At 34.0% G+C, this 20,530-nt stretch overlaps 1 long non-coding RNA gene across 1 annotated transcript; it reads right to left on the bottom strand.

The window, feature by feature from the left end:
• Window positions 1-341: 341 nt before the first annotated feature.
• Window positions 342-6,853, bottom strand: LOC136833321 (uncharacterized). The gene is made up of 3 exons (XR_010851422.1): window positions 6,783-6,853; window positions 1,765-1,858; window positions 342-1,591 (listed from the first exon to the last, which is right to left on the bottom strand). It is a non-coding gene; the product is annotated as an uncharacterized lncRNA (long non-coding RNA).
• Window positions 6,854-20,530: the final 13,677 nt, after the last annotated feature.

Here is a 20,530-nt window from a genome sequence, read left to right as displayed (position 1 = left end):
GGTCTAAAGCTACAAGGAATACCGAAAAAATAACTAGTAGGTCAAGTAGAGGAGATATCGAACGAAAACCAGCAATTCAAGTGGCTAGGGGCCTAAACATAAGAGCCAAGAGTACCATACAAATACAGCATCAATGAATCTGGTGGCTTAGGGAGCACAACAGGTCTTAGTCAAAGAGTACTGAACAAATGCCTGGAACTAAAGTGGCTACAGAAACCCCACATACGTAATTCCAGGTACACTGAGCAAATGCTAGCAAACAGTGACCAAAGGAACTGCACAAATACTAGCAAGATGAGTGGCCAAGGGTGCTGCATAAATGCTGGCAAGTAAAGTGGTCATGGGTACTGAAGAAATGCTAGCAAACAGGGGAAATAAACAAATACTAGCATAAAGAGTGGCCATGAGTACTGTACAAATACAGCCAACTTTTATAAGGAATCGGTTCGTTCGTTGGGTTAGTTCCCTGGCAAAGCATGCGCTTGCTCACTGCATTGGTACCATAGCAAAATGAAGGTAAGTTCATTGCATCAGTGATATAAATAGTCAAAATAAAAGTAAGTCCATTGTATCAGTGGTTTAAATTCATTCAGTAAACTAAATAGGTTTACTTCCTATCAAATATTCTAGTTCATACAATAACTTATATATCTTATATAAGGGTGATAAAAGATTCACTAAATAATGTTTTTAAAGATTACTATGCTAAGTAAATTCAATTAAAATTAGCCAATATTTTTTAAGCACTAATACATTTTCAAGAAAAAGACCAAGTTGCAAAACTAACATCTAACCACTGCTGAAATAAGTAAACTAACAAATGATAGCATTTTTAACTAGGAAAAAGCTAAAAAGATACATGAACATGAAATCCAAGAAATATGAATTATGTCTGAATTACAGTTATCAACAAATTTAACATGGACTCCAAGAAACATTAATAATGTCTGAATTTACAGTTATTAAAGTTAAAATACAAAACCTCGAAGCTACGTTCAAAATTGAAAAGATCCAAAAGTTTAAAAAGAAAAAGGAAGAAATAAGCAAAGATTTTACGTTACCTGGAATCTGACCTAAGTTCTTAACAAGGTTTAATGCAAAATAATGAAGCTGCGTTAAACGGTGAAGAAAACCCTGGGTAAAACTAAATGAACTTCTTTGAAAGTTGAAAATAATTGCTGCATTACTTTCATCAACGTATAACTTGATAACTATTACGGAGTTAGGGCGAGCTAACTTCTAAAGAGGCTAATCTAATGCTCTTCCACCTGAAATTAAGTTTGTTGTTTGAAACCTCCCATGAACCTGCCCGTAGGTCATAAGACCTACGAAGCAGGGGCGTGGGAGCGGTCCTCCACCACTACAGGGGCACCGCCCCAGCAGGGGTGGAGGGTAAAAAAAAAATAATAAAAAATAAGTTTGGTTCGATAAAGAAGAAAATATGAACACCTTACCTTTAGTATTATGCCCTACTTAGATATTTCGACTAAGTCTGGCCAGTCGAGTACATCGTTTCTCACGGAGAATAAGTTTTAAAAGGCTGTCAAGAGTTCAGGAGGTCTTCAGAATGTAAAGTTGGATTCACGAGCACCTGCAAGTAAATTTGAATATTCAAAATGTTCACGATTACACGACATACTTTCACGAACAAATGGGTAATGATTATAAACAGCCACAGTTTGAAAATATGTAAAGATTCAAAGCGTCATTTTAAACTTCAACAACTGAACTAGTTTCGAAACACGTAACGGACTGAATGCTAACCTTCTTAGTACCAAAGAAACAATTTGTTTCAACAATGATAAAATTCGTCAAACAGCAAACCGAACGTTGTTCAAGAGGTTGTCTTCGACAGATTCTGAAAAAAAAAAAATTATTTTGTGTTACAAAATTGATATGTCAGATATTAAAGGAACAAAAATGATAGAAGAGCAAACGAAGTTGAATGACAAAGAATATCTACTAAAACTAATTCATCTAAACTTGAATAACAGTGTACTTCAAATAATAGTGTACCCAGTTAAGCGCAACCATTTTTAAAAAATAAAAACATACCATGAATATTATCATATTTAAGTCTGAAATGAATCACATTGTAAGCATGCAGTTGACATGTTTCAAAAAGATTAGTTCAGTAAATGTTAAGAACAAACACATATTTGCCCTGCCACAAAGTGGCATTAAATTAAATGGCAAAACAAAAATCGACATTATACTTCCACCTTGAAACAGTCACTCTGCTCCACTTGAAGTTTTAGAACAAATAACAATACTGAAACGAGATGGTTCCATTCTTCACGCAGGTCTCCAGAGAGCCTTTACACCACACCTAAGCAGTAAGCACTCCAAGGATATCTGCTCTCTTAAACAACCGCCGATTTTTCAAGCGTAACGAAGCAAGACGCTGACGTCACCGGCAAGTACCATTTAGTCAGCACTTTCGGAACACCCCGAAACAATCAGAAGATATATACGTCCTTTAGCTTTGTATTTTCAGGGGGCAACTCAGAAGAATCTGTTACTGTTCTGGGACTGTTTTTTTCTTCAGTATTGTCTATTCAAGGTTCTTGCTAACTTGGTCAATTTCGTATCACAGCAGAAAATTACTGACTGTGATTTCCAGCAAGTAAAAAATGCGCCGAAGTCTTTTTAATAGAAGTAATGGTCCGTATTATTATTTTTTAAATAGAAGTAATGGTCAAGATTATTATTTTTTTAATAGACGTAATGTCCGTATTATTATTTTTTTAGTAGAAGTAATGGTCCGTATTATTATTTTTTAATAGAATTAATGGTCCGTATTATTATTTTTTTAATAGATGTAATGGTCCGTATTATTATTTTTTAGTAGCCGTACTATTACTTTTTAATAGAAGTAGTGATCCGTATTATTAGTATTTTTAACAGAAGTAATGGTCCGTATTATTTTTTAATAGAAGTAGTGGTCCGTATTATTATTTTTAATCAGAAGTAGTGGTCCGTATTATTATTTTTTAATAGAAGTAGTGGTCCGTATTATTATCTTTTAATAGAAGCAGTGGTCCGTATTATTATTTTTTAACAGAAGTAGTGGTCGGTATTATTATTTTTTAACAGAAGTAGTGGTCCGTATTATTATTTTTCAATAGAAGTAATGGTCCATATTATTACTTTTTAATAGAAGTAGTTATCCGTATTATTATTTTTTAATAGAAGTAATGGTCCGTACTATTATTTTTTAATAGAAGCAGTGGTCCGTATTATTATTTTTTAACAGAAGCTATGTTCCCTATTATTATTTTTCTAATAGAAGTAATGGTCAGTATTACTATTTTTTTAACAGAAGTAATGATCCGTATTATTATTTCTTTAATAAAAGCAATGGTCCGTGTGATTATTTTACTTTTGATAGAAGTAATGGTCAGTATTTTTATTTTTTAATAAAAGCAATAGTCCGTATTATTTTCTTAATAGAAGTAATGCCCGTATTATCATTTTGTAATAGAAGTAATGGTCCTTATTACTATTGTTTTGATAGTAGCAGTGGTCTGTAATATTATTTTTTTAATAGAAATAAAACAAAGAGGCGGGCGCAAGAGTTTTAATCAAACGCTTCCCTACAGTACAGCAATAAAGTCATCAGCGCTTGTAACAACAGTTTCACAATGGCGCCGCCTATAAGTTGCAAGTTACGCAAGTATCTCCATGCGACCTGACACCGACCTGAACTGTTATTACTGCATTCCCGGAGCTATTAAACTTTTCGAACAACTTTAGTGAGCGAAGTCATTTCTAATTCTGAAAATTCAACGAGTTCGGAACTCGTTCGAATGCATCCGGCTGTGCGGCGGTTTGAATTATATATACGGGAGAAGTTTCATGTCAATTATCCTAAATGGCTCATCAGCCGTACGAAGTTTAATTAAAATATTTCAAATTTAAGATATCGAAGATTAAAATTCTTTTCGTAATTTCCTGCGGAGGAAATAAGGGGGAAGCTTGTCATTCAAAATTTTTTGATTAAAAAAATCTTTTCAGTTTAAGAAACAGCAAAAAATTATCCTGAATAACTTTCGTTTAAGAGTATAAAGGAACTATTTAATCCCATTAATATTGTCATTCAAGAAAATATATTTTATATACTGTATATATTGTAATATTATACATATATATATATACGGTATATATATAATATATAAATACTGATGTATATATATATATGTATAATAGCATATAAACTACAAATATATATATAACATATATATATATGTATATATATGTATCATATTATTAGAATATACTGCTTACTAAGACATATATCAGAAATATATATATATTATATATTACAAGTATTTATATATGTACTAACATATATATATACATATATATACAGATGTATTTAATCTCGTATATATAATATATATATATATATATATATATATATACATACATATACATACATATATATATACTGTATTCTGTATAATATATATATATGCTGTATACAGTATATATATTATATATATACTGTATATATATGTATATATATATATTATATATATATAAATACGTATATATATGTATACATATAATATATATATGATATTTTTATATAATATATATATACAGAGATAGATATGTATATAGATATTTATTTTGCCCTTGGGAATCGTAGAAAAACAGTTCAACATTTCCACATTCAGAATCTCAACTAGATGTCCGTATCATTATTATTATGTAAAAAAAAGAAGAATAAAAAAGAAGAATCTGTCATTCTTTCATTCCCAACAGCAATATTAAACGACAGTCCGAAATCCCTGTTGGATAGATAATACTTATTAGAATTGCAATACAACCGATTATTTCTTGGTTATTTAATGAGGAATTTTCCATAATTTATACAGCGACTTACACATTCTGTACTTATCCAGCATCTGTTTATTGAATAATGCATAAAATTTGATTCTGATTATCACTAGTAATAATAATTTTTAGTTCTCTGGAAAGAAAACTATTGTGTCGGCTTTGTCTGTCCGTCCGCAATTTATTCTGTCCGCACTTTTTCTGTCCGCCCTCACATCTTAAAATCCACTGAGGCTAGAGAGCTGCAAAATGGTGTGTCGATCATCCACCCTCCAATCATCAAACATACCAAATTTCAGCCCTCTAGCCTCAGCAGTTTTTATTTTATTTAAGGTAAGTCAGCTTAATCGTTTCTGGCAGCAAGTATAGGATAAGCCACCACCGGGTCGTGTTTAAAGTTTTTATGGGCTGCGGCTCATACAGCATTATACCGAGGCCACTGAAAGATGGATCTATTTTCGGTGGCCTCGATTATACACTGTACAGAAAACTCGATTGCGCCGAAGAAACTTCGGCGCATTTTTTACTTGTTTTTCCAGCTCTTAATCTTTCTCGTATCATACCTCCCGCCTGCTTCAGTTGTTAGCTGTTGCGAAGAACATTGCGTTTATGTTATTCAGTAATTCTAAAGATGAGCTCATCTTTCATATTCGCGGAAATATTTCAGATCTTAGCTATCTGAGATTGATTATGGATTATGGATTTCAGGCATACATGCCAAGCACTGGGGCAACTAAGGCTATTCAGCGCTGAAACGGAAATTGGCAGTGAAAAGGTTTGAAAGGTGTAACAGGAGGAAAACCTCAAAGCAGTTGCACTATGAATCAATTGTTAGGAGAGGGTGGAGAGTAAAATGGAAGAAACAGAATATGAACGGAGGTACAGTAAAAGGAATGAACAAGGTTGCAGCTAGGGGCCGAAGGGACGATGCAAAGAACCTTAAGTATTGCCTACAGTGCACCGCATGAGGTGCACTGACGGAACTATCACCTTCCAGGAATTAGCTATCCGAGACATCCTTGTTTTTTCCTGAGGATAAAAAAACTGTTTGTTAAGTTCCTAGAACCATTAAGGTTGCTTTAATTAAATTTTCCAAATTTCGGTATCACTCGGGAAAATGAGACATGCGAATAAAGATACAACATTTTCGTTGCACGGATCCAGTAATTTTTTTTATATTTTTTTATTTTGAATCTGGATAATAACGAATATAATAATGAAGGCTGCGAAAGGCGCACATGAAAGAAAAAATGATACAAAAATTGTCAAAATATTAGTGAAGAGACCCCACACAAAACAGAGAGAGAGAGAGAGAGAGAGAGAGAGAGAGAGAGAGAGAGAGAGATTTATCTGCACGACGATATTAATGACAAATGCAATGCATAAATGTATAGTTACTAAGAAAGAGAGAGAGAGAAATTTATCGGAACTAGAATATTAATAGCAAACGCAATGTACTGTATTGTTACTAAAAGAGAGAGAGAGAGAGAGAGAGAGAGAGAGAGAGAGAGAGAGAGAGAGAGAGTTACTAAGAGAGAGAGGAAAAAGAACAAGAATATTAATAACAAATGCAATGTATTGTATTATTTCTAAAGAGAGAGAGAGAGAGAGAGAGTATTTATCGGAACTAAAATATTAATAACAAATGCAATGTACTGTGTTGCTCCTAAGAGAGAGAGAGAGAGAGAGAGAGAGAGAGAGAGAGAGAGAGAGAGAGAGAGAGAGAGAAATTTGTCGGAACTAGAATATTAATAACAAATGCAATGTACTGTATTGTTAATAAAGAGAGAGAGAGAGAGAGAGAGAGAGAGAGAAATTTATCGGAACTGGAACATTAATAACAAATGCAATGTACTGTATTGTTACTAAGAGAGAGAGAGAGAGAGAGAGAGAGAGAGAGAGGGAGAGAGAGAGAGAGAGAGGGAAATGCAATTACTCACCCTGTAATGCAATCAACAACGAATGACCACCGCCACTCAAAACAACTCATCTTCCATGTCGCTGCTGTTTCCTGTAGGGAGCAAATACAATTTTGAAATACGCAACTATTTATATTCTTTCCATATATTTATATATATATATATATATATATATATATATATATATGTGTGTGTGTGTGTGTGTGTGTGTATAACATATATATATATAATTTAATTTATATGTATATATATATATATATATATATATATATATGTATATATATATATATATATATATATATATATATATATATTTATTCATTTAATGGTCTTGAACGCACCAGACGCATAGGAGTAACTGTCACAGTTAATTCACATGCTCTTCACTAAATTAATTTTTCTTTATTCTTTTCTTTGTTGTATTTCTGATCCTGAATATAAAGATATAAAAGATGGTGGGGAGACAGAAAAGAAGATTATTACAGTTGATTGTGCAACACTCATTATTACCCTTTATTCCCGTCACTCCTCATCCCATTTTAATTAAAAAAAATATAAGAATTCATGTTGGAAAAATATGAATGTAAAGTAAGACGCATCTATGTTAAGACGATTAACAAGAAGCAACGCAGTTGCAAAGTGTTACCTTGAAGTTATTTTTTTCTATAACTAAACGCCATAATAATTTAAAGTTATTTTTTTATAACTAAACGCCATAATAATTTAAAGTTATTTTATTTTTTCATAACTAAACACCATAATAATTTCATTTAAAGTTATTTTATTTTTTCATAAATAAACTACATAATAATTTAAAGTTGTTTTATTTTTTATAACTAAACGCCATAATAATTTAAAGTTATTTTATAACTAAGCACCATAATAATTTAAAGTTATTTTTCTCATAATTAAACACCATAACAATTTAAAGTTATTTCATTTTTTACATAACTAAACACCATAACAATTTAAAGTTATTTTACTTTTTACATAACTAAACACCAAAATAATTTAAAGTTATTTTATTTTGTTCATAACTGAATACCATAGTAATGGAGTTATTTTATTTTTTCATAGCTAAACACCATAATAATTTAAAGTTATTTTATTTTTTCATAACTAAACACCATAATAATTTCAAGTTATTTTATTTTTCCATAACTAAACACCATAATAGTTTAGAGTTATTTTATTTTCCATAACTAACAGCATAATAATTTAAAGTTATTTTATCTTTTATAACTAAATGACATAATAATTTAAAGTTATTTTATTTTTTTCATAGCTAAACACCATAAAAAGCTTAAGTTATCTTATTTTTTCATAACTAAACACCATAATAATTTAAAGTTATTTTATTTTTCATGCTAAACACCAAAATAATTTATAGTTATTTTTTACGAGATACTCTCCTGCAATCTCGAATAATAAATTGCTGAGATAGCAAATAAGGTGGCTTCTTGGACAATATTACTTGTTTCAATTCTCTTAGCTCTCTGTAATACTTATTTTACTTATTTTCCTGTTTCATGACGCTTGTTTGTACAGATTATTATTATTATTATTATTATTATCATTATTATTATTATTATTATTATTATTATTATTATTATTATTATTATTATTATTATTATTATTTCAGCAGATGAAAAATATTCACATGGAACAAGCACACTAAAGGGGCCACTGACTTGAAATTCAAGCTTCCAAGGAATGTTGGCTTCAACCTCCCACCGCAGCAGACCCCACACTGCAGCAGTAACTGATCATGATACAGAGCCAGTGATTTTTCATCGCTCTGGGAGAGACGCGAACCCGCGACATCTGAGTGGCATGCCACGACACTAACCACGATACCAGCGGACCAGCTGATGCCACAGATGAACCGAAAAATAAATTCATAATGATCTTCTTGAACTGAACTGAATTGAATATAGAAGTTAGGCCAAAGGCCAAGCACTGGGACCTTTGAGGTCATTCAGCGCTAAAACGGAAACTGACAGTAAATCCTGGAAGGTGTAACAGGAGGAAAACCTCGCAGATGGAAAGTAAGATGGAAGAAAGAGAATATGAACGGAGGTACAGCAAAAGGAGCGAAAGGGGTTGCAACTAGGGGCCGAAAGAACGCTGCAAAGAACCTCAAGTAATGCCTACAGTGCACCGTATGGAGTGTACTGACAGCACTACCCCCTCTACGAGAATAATATGCGTGAAGAAGAATGTAATATTCATTTTTTTCAAGTACGGATTTGAGCAACATTCTTTGAAAGGCTTCTGAGAAAAACAAGTTCATGTAATACATGCAGCCTCGGATCCTTATCAAACCATTTCTTCTGTCTTAGATTACTTCTTATTCTACCCTTTTTCATGGGACTAGTTGGGGGGAAATATTCCCCCTTTCAATTTTGTTCGCACGGTTAGTCTGAATTCCCTATGCTGGATATTTTCTCCATAAAAATATAATTTAATTTCATTCCTTGGTCTTCAGAGTTTTTCATGTTGAATATTTTTTTTTCACCTTGCTAAACCAATGTAATGTACGTTCCATTTTTCTATGATTTATATTTCTTTATATAATTCATCATCGGTGTTTGTTAGTTCAGTTACTGGCTTTAGTGTTATGTTCAGAGTATATATATATATATATATATATATATATATATAGTAGTATATATATATATATATATATATATATATAATATGTATATATATATATATATATATATATGTGTGTGTGTATGTGTGTGTGTGTAAACGTGCGTGTGTGTGAATGAAATTTATCACATCACTGTGCTTCATTGACAGGCATTAAGCTACAAATATCCTTTATTAATTAATTAGCTCTACCTTGGAAAAAATATTTTTTCATATATGTTACCCAAAGGGCAATTTTTTAGTTGATAATAAATCCTTCGTCTCGTGGGCTCGAACCACGGACGTACCACGGAAGACAAGAACTCAGGACTACAGTGACGCGCATTAAACCACACGGCCATCAAGGCCATGATGGCCGTGGTTTAAATGCGCGTCACTGTAGTCCTGAGTTCTGTGTTTTCATGTTACGAGTCCACGAGACGACGAACTTATACCAACTAAAAATCCCTTCAAAACATATCTGTAAATATATTATTTCCGAGGTAGAGCCAATTAGATATTAAAGGACATTTAGAAGCTTAATATATATATATATATATATATACATTTATATATATATATATATATATATATATATATATATATATATATATATATTAGTACCTGAGAGAGAGAGATGTCGTACGAGCTATTTAACTAATCCTTCTCAAGATAAGCCCATACATAAGACCTGCCGCATTCTTTGGCCATCAACGAAGAGCTTACATCAATAATATTTCTACCTGCCACTTTCCAAACGAAACGAAGGACACTCACTCACGCTCCTCTGATCATAACGGAGCGTGATGGTTCAGAGTTAATCAAAGAGCATCTCTCTCTCTCTCTCTCTCTCTCTCTCTCTCTCTGCCTCCGCTTTATTGCTCATTTTCCTTCAAACTGAACGTTCTAATGTCGGCCGAAAGGCGAGTTTCCAGTATTCATAAACTTAGCATTGCGCGCGCCCTATGTGCCGTTTCCAGCAGCCCGCGTTGAATTGCACGCCAGTTTGAGGGGATTCAATTAAAACTTCATTCATATCAAATGCACGAATTTTTTTATTTGATAGCTTATATGTTATCGAAATGGCCCTGCCATATACACCCACCCAAAGCGAGATAAAAAAAGATTTTTTTTTTTTTTTGGAACGCTGTCGCGTATTAGTTTGAAACTTGAAATTTAAAAGTATCATGCAACGCACAAATTACTTCGTGCATATTTGAACAGGAAATTATTATGACTAGTATTGGGAAAAAATTGATGATTTCAAAGAATCTGCCGAGAATTCCATGAATTCAGTGTTTTATTTCGATCAAAAAGGAATATATATAAGCATAGCTATTACGTATGGTAACTCTCTCTCTCTCGATTTTACTACGAGACTCACGTTACCCTTTTCACCCAAAAGAATATCGTTATCTGCTATTAATAATCACGGTAAATTTCAAGCAATCTTTCCACTGAATTCTTTAGACCAATCTTCTGCCACTATATTTGAAATCGGAAAATTATTCATGTTCTAAATACTACGTTTCCATACTTTTTTTTTTTTTTTTGCTGCTTATATATGCTATTTAAAAATATTATACGAAACTCATATTTTTTTTATATGAAATTTATATTTCTTTTGCTGCAAACGTGTGTCATTTAAAAGTATTAATCGAAATTCATAATTTTTAAAATAAAATTTATATTTTTTGTTGCAAATGTATGTCATTTAAAAATTATTCAACGAAATTCATATTCTTTTATAAAATTTCAATTTTTTTTGCTACAAATGTATGTCATTTAAAATCAATAATCGAAATTCATAATTTTTTTTATAACACTTATATTTTTTTTGCTGCAAATGTATGTCATCTAAAAATTATTAAAGGAAATTCATAATTTTTTGCTGCAAATGTAAGTTATTTAAAAAGTATCAATCGAAATTCATATTTTTTTTTATAAAATTAATATTTTTTTGCTGCGAATGTATGTCATTTAAAAACTGTAAAACGAAATTCATAATTTTTTATAAAATTTATATTTTTTTAATGTAAATGTCTCATTTAAAAATTATTAACCGAAATTCATATTTTTTTTTTTTTTTTACAAAATTTATAAGGTAGTGTTCTAGCGAAAGTTGGAATGGGTTTATTTCCGCTCTGGCAAAATGAATCGGAATTCGGAATTCGACAGACGTACGTATTAGTTAACTAACCTGTATTTACATCCCGCCTGTACCACACTGTAATAATTCTTCCCAGTTATAGCCTCTCGTGCGTGTGGTTTGAACACTGCCATGGAAAGTGAATGTTTTTCATTCTAACCCTCATTTGGAATCGAGACAGAATCAAGAACGGTTCTGACAAGCGTATCCAAAGGTTTGAATCCTGCCATGGAAGGTGAAAGTTTTTCAGTATAATCCTCATTTGGAATCGAGACAGAATCAAGAATGGTTCAGACAAGCGTATCCAAAAGGTTTGAATCCTGCCATGGAAAGTGAATGTTTTTCAGTCTAACCCTCATTTGTAATCCAGACAGAATCAAGAATCCAAAAGTGAATCCTACGACAAGCGTATTTCAGAATCAAAATGGTTTGAGCGATCCTGCCACGGAAGGTGAAAGTTTTTCAGTCTAATCCTCATTTGGAATCGACACAGAATCAAGAATGGTTCTGACAAGCGTATCCAAAAGGTTTGAATCCTGCCACGGACTGCCATGAGTACAGATACGCTGATACTATCTTCCTTATTTGGTGACCATTGCGATCTTCGCTCCATGAAAGGTCTTTTGTAATCGAAGGGTTTAATGCGTCTGACAATATACAAGCCACGATTATCACATGACGTAATTATGTGAAGGTCTCCTCCCTGATAGTTCTGCTGAAGATTCCATGAGAGAATTTAAAAGCTCATGTAGAAATTAGTCAAGATTTGTCGGTATTGTAATAGTTCTCTGAGAAGTTTCGAGCCAATCAAATTTAATATGAAGCTTTGAAGGGGTGTATTATAGTTAACTTGGCATAGGAATCATCAGAAATACCTTTAATGTACTTCTATACTTCTGATATTTTTATATTATTAAAGTTACAGATATATCATTTATGAAGACTAATTTTTTTTTATCTAATCGAAACATAAACTTATTAATACGAAATTGACAAATGTAATAAATTCTACATAGCGCAGGCAATAATAATTAATTCCTTATCAGTAAACCTATATAAACTATTCTTTTTTTATAGAACCAAAAATATAAGTCATTTCTCTTTATTTAAAGAACCTTTCTGTTTCAAATTAGTTTTCAACATACGAATATTTGGATAATCAGTTGAATCAAATATTATATTTCCGTGTGTCATACCGTTGACCGGAGACAGTCAGCCTCGAACTGCAATGAGAACCTCTTTCTGAATTCCAAGTTATTTCATTCCGAAAATCTCCTGAAAGAATCCTCATTAAATCACACGATTCGAGCTCAGACTTAGCAACGCATTCCAACAACACTGATTTCCAAACTGGTGAAATCAGATTGTGGGAAGGTCTGGAGGTCATCTCTTTCTAAATCCCCAGTGCTAATCTCTTCAGGAGCTTTGCTGGAGGCGGATATTCAAAACATCGAAAATGCAGCAAATGCACCAGAAATTCGGTGATTTTGTCCCAAGCAGAGGAGGCGCAAGATTATGATTTTCATTCGCATCCCAAACGAACAAGATTCATTGCTGCTGGCCTCAAGTGGGCGACGTTTTATCTCCCGAAATGATCCTGTTCTTTTACTAATGGGTTCGGAACTTTATTTCATCAAACAGGACCGAAAAGTAAAACGGTAATACAAAATTTAATACAGCCCTGTATGGGGAAAAGTGTAGACGTAATATATATATATATACTATATATATATATATATATATATATATATATATATATATATATATATATATATATACACCTGTATATACAGTATATATATAGTATATATGTGTATATATATATATATATATATATATATATATATATATATATATATATATATATATGCTTATATGTTACTTACTACGATGTGACGATAAAGTCAGCTAAGGCCTGTGTTGAAATAACACGAAAGCGCTTGGTACTTTTTTCTTCGAATTATCCTGTGGCCTTAGCTGAATAAACACAAACACGCACACACACACACTATATATATATATATATATATATATATATATATATATATATACACACATATACATACATATAATGTATGTATGTATGTCTGTCTGGTACAGGTTGCACGTGTGTGCCTGTGTTGTGTGTGAGAAGAAAAACTATAAACAAGTAGAGTCATAGCATGTGGAAGAAACACTGATGAGCGTACGATGAAGTTGAGAGAGAGAGAGAGAGAGAGAGAGAGAGAGAGAGAGAGAGAGAGAGAGAGAGAGAGAGAGAGAGAGAGAGAGAGAGAGAACGAGGCAATGAAGTTGCAGTCCATGCATACAAAAGAGAGCTCTCTCATCGGGATAGCATATTTGTTTTGCATCTTTGCAAGCGATAAAGTGGAAGAACAGATACCAAAAAAGAGATCTCATACATATGCAACACCAGCCAATGCTCTGCTACACGATGGGGATAAAAAGATTAAAATCTGAAGTTCAATCATTCTGAGAGGGAATTTCTTGAGCTTGCATATAGGTCCTTCTTATTACTTTGCTGTCAAGGTCGATGGATTTAGATTAAATAATAGCACAGGTCACTGGATTTAGAGTAAATATAGCACAGGTCATTGGATTTAGAGTAAATATAGTACAGGTCACTGGATTTAGAGTAAATATAGTACAGGTCACTGGATTTAGGGTAAATATAGCACAAGTCATTGGATTTAGAGTAAATATAGTACAGATCACTGGTTAGATAAATCAGGTCATTGGATTTAGAGTAAATATAGCACAGGTCACTGGTTTGAGTAAATATAGCACAGATCATTGATTTAGAGTAAATATAGTACAGGTCACTGGATTTAGAGTAAATATAGTACAGGTCACTGGATTTAGGGTAAATATAGCACAAGTCATTGGATTTAGAGTAAATATAGTACAGATCACTGGATTTAGAGTAAATATAGCACAGGTCATTGGATTTAGAGTAAATATAGCACAGGTCACTGGATTTAGAGTAAATATAGCACAGGTCATTGGATTTAGAGTAAATATAGTACAGGTCACTGGATTCAGAGTAAATATAGAACAGGTCAATGGATTTAAATATAGAAATGTATATCATTTAGATTTATAAAGAGGCAGGTTCAGCACAGGTCACAGTTCAAGAAACGTCCTACGGGCCATTTTCCTGAAAAAGCCACTGTGTCCCTTTTGACCTAGAAAACGAATTGAGTTAGGGTTAAAAAAAAATTGAGCGTAGGACTTGCAACCTCATCGCAAAATGTTACTTTCTGAGCAACAAAAGATTGCCGCTTGCAGGTATCTATTCCTACAGGAGGTTTCAAACATTCGTTTTTCCCAGTAGAGGAAATGGCTTCGGAGGGCGTTGGTGGTCGCACAGTTCTTCGGCATTTATTTTTGAGGAATGGAGATGTTGCTAGTCGCCATATATTATATATATATATATATATATATATATATATATATATATATATATATATATATATTGTGCAGGTGACCTCTCAAAGGAGACTTTCTGACTCTTTATACCTGGAAGAGTCCAAATCCACTAATGACAGACTTACGTGAACTAATGAGTCATGATAATCGTGAGGAGACAGACACCTCTCCCTCTGACATGAACCGGAACTTCATGTCATGATACTGATTAGACATGAAACTTTTAGTGTTCGCCTTTCACTTCTGATGACGATAAAGACAGAAAATGATCTAACGCTGGTGACTATTCAAAGTAAACTCTTGATCTAACTGATTTATGCAGCGAGCGGACGGAATATTAATTAATTACTCCCTGTACTGGGTGGAACACAGCAGGAGCTACGAGTCAAAAGAGCGGAAATAAAATACGAATTTTAACAGTAGCCACGAGGAGATGGGTTCACCAAGCCTCCTCTTCACAAACCTCAAGATATTCCATCCGGACTGTTGAAGGTTTTCCCGACTGAAAGAGGCTTATGGAATATAAACCATAAGAAAAAATTCATCTGAGTCGGCTAAAGCTGCAGAGTCAGAAGGTCTGAAGGGTCTCTCTCTCTCTCTCTCTCTCTCTCTCCACTCTTTTTCTTCTGTGTATTTTTAAGCCAGGTTTAAAACAGGTATTGTTACTTCCCGACCATTACTACTATTACCATTAGCTGCAGATGCAGTGTTAGTATTTATTCATGTTTTTGTTCAAGGTTTACAAACATTCAAATGGAACAATCTTTAAGCGTATTAAAGTAAACCTGCAGAGTAAACCTACCTAGAACAGTGTTCCGTGCGTGAAAGAGAACACAAAAGAAGATAACAAGCAAATAAAACACCACCTAACACATGGTTAGAAAACAAAAATTCTCAGTAGAGACAGAATCACCTCAGAGACCTACCAGGCGTGATTTAGTCGTACCTCAGTAGAAGGTAGATGCTGGTGCTCCGCAAAGCGAGCAGGACGCACTAGTTCATGTGGAAACTGAGTAACACGCAATAGCTGTAGCGCTAAGCCAGTAACACTCGCTAGATCTCGTGCAAAGTAGCATGCAAAAGTTCTTGTGCAAAATAAGCAACACTCACAAGTTCTTGTGCAGAGCAAGCAACACACATGACTTAATGTCACTCACTAAATCATGTGCAAAGCAAGTTGCATAAACCAGTTCTTTGGCAAAGCGAATAACTTACCAACGCGCACACATTACGATTTTTGCACCAAGTAACATGCACTCCAGTTCTCGTAAAAAACGTGTAGCAAGCACCAGTTCCTAAGACTTAAGCATTAAAGATGATAAAGAAACCGTTGCTATGACAAAGGATATCTTAAATATCCAAACCGCTAATTTTCCGATAACGGTTTTACAGTAATTTGCCGTAGTTGGAAAAGACGAAACCGCCTGTTCGAGCAATGTTGATCAGAAAGGTAAATTTCCCGGCAGTCTTTTGGAATCTTCAAAACAGAGTAATAATTAATCCAATCATCTCGGTAGATATAGGAAGGAAGCCACATAACGCCTCCCTAGAGATCTGATAGCACTAGATCATATGTTTTATAACACGTAATGTGGAAAGCATGGATCAAAAATAATACGATCATTGTCAAAGATAATGACAATAATTTTTTTTCTTTACTAAATATTCACAAGGCAAAATGGTGAGAGGGGAATTTCAACCCTGAGGTGTAATGATTTAAGAGGAATTTCCTAGAACATCCTTAACAAATTTTAGGCAGGAAAACCTACATTAATTCGGGTACTTAAGCGACTGCGATTCGCCACATCCATCCTTCGTGGGAAATGGATACGAATCCATTGCTCAAACGGATGACAATCCTCATCCAGGGCTGTCATTACTTGAATCCTTACAATTCTCCGTCTGTTTTTCTCATCCGTCAGACTGGCGCGAGATAGATCGCTTCTTGAGATTCCAGACACATCACATTAGGGCTTCTTGCATCTTCTTTCCGCTGTGCGGTTTGTCTTGGCTTCTTGTCTGATATGATTTCTTATTCCTCCTCGTTATATATATATATATATATATATATATATATATATATGATTTCTTATTATATATATATGATATATATATATATATATATATATATATATATATATATATATATATATATATATATATATATATATATATATATATATATATATATATATCGTTCAAGAGAATAACTGACAAAAACGCTTTGCACCTTCTACACAGCAGGCTCACCATCAGCTTGCCGACCCCTATGAACAATACCGCACTCATATAGAACAAGAGATATCGAGTCTGTCAAATGGTCTGAGTCCGGAAGCCAACATCAGTCCTATTTCTCACTTTCTCTTCTTATCATACATAGGGTCCTCCTATGGTTAAGAGACCGTGCTGGCCTAAGCCATCATAATCTAAACTAACTAACCAGAGATATTAAAACTAATACGTGTATGTCTCCATATTTCTTAGATACTTATATTTCCACGATCTCTTCTGTTACGCAACCGTATACACTAAACCAAATTCACCAAGAATCCGGCAGGATAAAAAAAAGATGAAGACGCTAAAAGGAGACACTAAAAGTGGAGGAGGCCTTTAAATCCGGTAACCCTGATATCGTCTTGGAAGAATCTCAGTAAACCCAATAAAGTAGAAATGACCTGGGATGAGCCTGGGAACACATCACCTGAGGTCTCTTCCCCTGAAATCCGATTACCGGTAGTTTCTCACCAAATTGTAAATAATCTCTCTCTCTCTCTCTCTCTCTCTCACACACACACACACACACACACACACACGCACACTGTGTGTGTGTTTATAAACGTGTTCCATCTCTCTCTCTCTCTCTCCTCTCCTCTCTCTGTTCGCTGGAACTTAGTTTCTGTGTGTTGAGGCCTTAGGCTAGCCCTCTCTCTCTCTCTCTCTCTCTCGGGCACAAACACGCACACTGCATGTGTTTATATAAGTCGTGTTCAGACCCTATGTATCTTCCTCTTTTTCCATCTACTCTCTTTCTCTCTCTCTCTCTGTATACGAACTTTTGTGTGGTGAGCAGGTGCAGCCTCTCTCTCTCTCTCTCTCTCTCTCTCTCTCTCTGTTCTGTATTTTGTCGAGCCGTTCCGTCCCTTTCAACTCCGGGGGAACACATCCCTGAATGCTGCTACCCTTGGGAAGGAAATAGCTTTTGGTCCCCACTAATTGTTTACAGTCTCAACCAACACTCAGTAACCCAGAACCGATATTTGGTCAACTGGACATTTCCTTAATTAGGAATATATTCTCCCTTTTATTATTCTCTCTTATAGGTCCAAATTAAGAGCTCAATTGCGCTGGCGTCACTCTTTGCAAATAAAGGGTTTTACTTCCTTTCTCCTGAATTGACGACAGCGGCAATAATGGCCTATTGAAACAGGAATAAACAGACCAATTCAGGGCCATTCGTCAATATATTTTTCACTTATTTATGTATAACCATATATTGTTCTTCGGAAACGCAACTGAAAGCTGAAGGAATAGAAATGAACCATAATTAGTCTGTGGCAATATGGTGTTTCACCGCTGCATAATATTGCACAGGACGCAGCAAATTTCTTAGCAATTATAAAGCAACAACTTCATTAGCAATTATGAAGCAACAACTTCCTTACCAATTATGAAGCAACTCCTTTAGCAATTATGAAGCAACTTTCCTAGCAATTATGAAGCAACTTTCCTAGCAATTATGAATCATATTTCTTAGCAATTATGAAGCAACTTTCTTAGCAATTATGAAACAAATTTCTTAGCAATATGAAGCAACTTTCTTAGCAATTATGAATCAAATTTCTTAGCAATTATGAAGCAGCTTCCTTAGCAATTATGAAGCAACTTTCTTACCAATTATGCATCAGTATATGCCGTTTGCAGGCACGGAGACTAATTTGCATCCTTATGGTATGAAAATGCAAATTAAAATACAAAAAAACTAAATTATTACAAAACAACAATGCCTAATCTAATCGTTCCACGCTCAGTAATGGTAAACAGCAAACCGGAATTACCATTCATTATATTCTATCCAGCACAAGGCCTCCACTTTGGCGAGAACAAGATTCATTTTCGAAGGACATACAAAGACTTCCTAAGTCTCACCGCTTGTGCAAAGCAGCCTTGAATGAGAATGACCTGCAAACTCGTGGTTGAGAATCTACAGTTCCTCAACTGATCGGGTTGGCGATATCCTTCCTTCACCTCGAAAGGTATTCTAACCAAAGGACTTTAGGATACCTTCAGAGATGAAAGACGGATATCGTCAACTATAAATGTATCCTTCCTTCCTTCCTCAAGCCCAAAAGGCATCCTAAAGTCCTAAAGCCCTAAAGGCCTTCAACAAGACTTTAGGATACCCTTTGAGCTGAAGAAAGGATATCGTCAATTCTAAATGTATCATTCCTTCCTACAGCTCAAAAGGTATCCTAAAGTTCTTTGGATGAAGGGCAGACGATTCAGATAATAACTGAACGTGGAATGTAACAATTATTATCTACAATAAATTTCCTTCTGGTTCACTTCTATTAAGAGGCGCAAAATGCGGGACTGGGCGTCACAACAACTACGGATTTTTGCAGAGACCAGTGTTCGCAATAAAAAGAAAAACAACAATCCTGATAACTTCTCAATTTTTCCCTCTTAAATCCATGAATCTGTCATAAGCCCCGGACCATCTGGTACATCGTTTGAACGATGAAAAGTGATCAAATCCCTAAAAGTAATCCTTTGTGAGCAAGTGGAATTAAATCTCTACAGATAACGCGATTGAAAAGATATATTTTTGCAAAGGGAGTACGAAAATGAACGGCAGGAATAACATTCAAAACGCCTAAAATTTCAGAGGGAAATACTTAATATTCTAATATTATTCTCACTCCTTAACGGTTTCCTAATATTCCGAATGTTCATTATGAAACATTTGATAACAAGTCCACAATGGATTAGTTTTTCTACAAGCTGCGCAAAAAAAGCAGTTTTAATCTAAAACATGATTTTAGACTGGCTGGAAACTGGGGGCTGAACCGTGTTTTAGTGTGCATGCTCTCTCTCTCTCTCTCTCTCTCTCTCTCTCTCTCAATGTATCTTTGAACACTCTTTATGGTCGTTGTCTTCAGTATTACCATTATTCCTCTTTTATTAACGTTGATATTTTGTCATTTTATTCCTCTCTCTCTCTCTCTCTCTCTCTCTCTCTCTCTCTGTCTGTCTCTCCAAATTACTCTAGGGAAGCCAATAATCTTACGTGAAACTTAATGTTAAAGGTATAAAATACACAATTGTACATATATGCACACACACATATATATATATATGTATATATATATATATATATATATATATATATATATATATATATATATATATATATATATATATATATATTCATTCAATCTGTACGCAAGGAAAATTCTGTCATTTCCTGACACTGTAGGAAGAAGATACCTTGACAACATCATCGTCTGTCTTCAAATGCACGTACTCCATTGTCCCCAATGATCTGCAGAATATTCTT

Source organism: Macrobrachium rosenbergii, chromosome 51, assembly GCF_040412425.1.
Source record: "Macrobrachium rosenbergii isolate ZJJX-2024 chromosome 51, ASM4041242v1, whole genome shotgun sequence".
NCBI classification, from domain to species: Eukaryota; Metazoa; Arthropoda; class Malacostraca; order Decapoda; family Palaemonidae; genus Macrobrachium; species Macrobrachium rosenbergii.
Note: the sequence above shows the minus strand (reverse complement) of the source record. Positions and strands in the feature narration are given on the sequence as shown.